Raw genomic sequence first — 2,076 nt, 5'->3', positions numbered from 1 at the left:
CCTTCCTTTGTAAATTTATTCTTCTTGCATATATCACATCCCTTCTTCCTTTCCCCCCGTCCCTCCCTTCCATCTCCTCCCTCCCCCAGATCCACCCCTCCATTTCCCTTCAAGAAAGGGCAGGCCTTCCAGGGATATCAACCAAACATGGCCTAACAAGTTGCAATAAGACTAGAAACATCCCCTCATATCAAGTCTGAACAAGGTGGCCCAGTGGGAGGAAGAGTTCCAAGAGTTGGTAAAAGAGTCAGAGATAATCCCCATTCCCACTGTTAGGAGTCCCCCAGGAACGCCAAACTACACAGCTGTGACACACATGCAGAGGACTTAGGTCAGACCCACACAGATTCCCTGATTGGCAGTTCAGTCTCTGTGAGCCCCTAGTAGCCCTGCTTAGTTGACTCTGTGGGTTTTCTTGTGGTGACCTTGACTCCTCTGGTTCCTACAATCCTTCCTCCCCCCTCTTCTGCAGGATTCCCTAAGCTCCAACTAATGTTTGGCTGTGGGTCCCTGCATCTGCTCCCTTACATTGCTGCATGAAGCCTCTCTGATGACGATTATGTTAGGCTCTGGTCTACAAGTACAGCAGAGGATCATTACGGAGCATTTCAGTGACTTTTTAAAAAATCTTCCTTGTTTGGTTCTGTCCTAGGTCTCAGGGCTGTCCAGCCTTTAGGTCTTGGCACTCCAGGCAGTGTCAGGTACTGGCTCCCTCTCCTGCGTGGGTGTCAGGTCAGACCAATCATTAGGTGGCCACTCCCATAAGTTCTGCCTAACCTTTACCCCAGCACATCTTGCAGGCAGGACAAATCATAGGTTGAAGGCTTGGTGGCCTCGTTGGTGTCTAAGTCCCTGCCACTGAAGCCTTGCCTGGTTGAAGAAGATGGTGGGCTGAGGCTCCTTATCTCCTTTCAGTAGGAGTCTTTGCTAGGTTCCTCCTCGTAGATTCTACGAGGTTGCACTAGGTTTCTGCCTTGCCCCCTGAAATGCCCCCAGTTCCAATTGTCTCCCCCAGTACTCTCTCTCTCCACCTTGACATGATTCTTCCTGTTCCCATCCCCACCTGCTCCCAGTCCACCCACAAAATCTATTTTATTTCCCCTTCCGAGAGAGATCATGCATCTCCCGTTAAGCCCTCCTTGTTACTTAGCCTCTCTGGGTCTGCGGATTGTAGCATAGTTATCCTTTACAGCTAATATCCACTTATGAGTGAATACAAACCATGTCTGTCTTTCTGAGTCTGGATGATTTTTTTTCTAGTTCCATCTATTTGCTTGCAAATTTAATGATGTCATTTTTTTTTTTACAACTTTGTAATACTCCATTGAGTAAATTTACCACATTTTCTTTATCCATTCTTTGGTTGAGGGACATCTAGGTTGTTTCCAGGTTTTGATACTTCAAATAAAGCTGTTATGAACATAGCTGAGCAAGTGTCCTTGTCGTAGGATGGAGAGTCCTTTGGAGCTTGAGGTAGATCGATTCCCAGTTTTCTGAGAAACTTCCATATTGATTTCCAAAGTGGCCGGATAAGTTTGCACTCCCACCAGCATCTGAGGAGTGTCCACCTTGCTCCATGCCCTCACCAGCATGAGCTGTCACTTGTGTCTTTGATCTCGGCCCTTCTGACTGGTGTAACATGGAATCTCAGTGTCGTTTTGATTTGCATTTCCCTGATGGCTAAGGATGTTGAGCATTTTAAAGTGCTTCTCAGAGATCTGAGATTCCTCTGTTGAGAATTGTTTGTTCAGATCTGTACCCCATTTTTTTAAATTGCATTATTTGGTTTGTTGATGTCTAGTATCTTGAGTTCTTTATGTACCTTGTATATTAGTCTTCTGTCCTGTGTGGAGTTGGTGAAGATCTTTTCCCATTCTGTGAGCTGCTGTTTAGTCCTATTGATGGTGTCCTTTGCCTTACAGGAATTTTTAGATTTCCTGAGGTACCCTTTATGAATTGTCAGTCTTAGTGCCTGTGCTGTTGGTGCTCTGTTTAGGAAGTTGTCTCCTGTGCCAATGGATTCAAGGCTAGTCCCCACTTTCTTTTTTTCTTTCTTTGTTTCTTCTTCTTCTTCTT

The sequence above is a fragment of the Microtus ochrogaster genome, linkage group LG8 (genome assembly GCF_000317375.1).
Source record: "Microtus ochrogaster isolate Prairie Vole_2 linkage group LG8, MicOch1.0, whole genome shotgun sequence".
NCBI lineage: Eukaryota > Metazoa > Chordata > Mammalia > Rodentia > Cricetidae > Microtus > Microtus ochrogaster.
The sequence above is the reverse complement of the archived record's forward strand: the minus strand, read 5'-3'. Positions refer to the sequence as shown.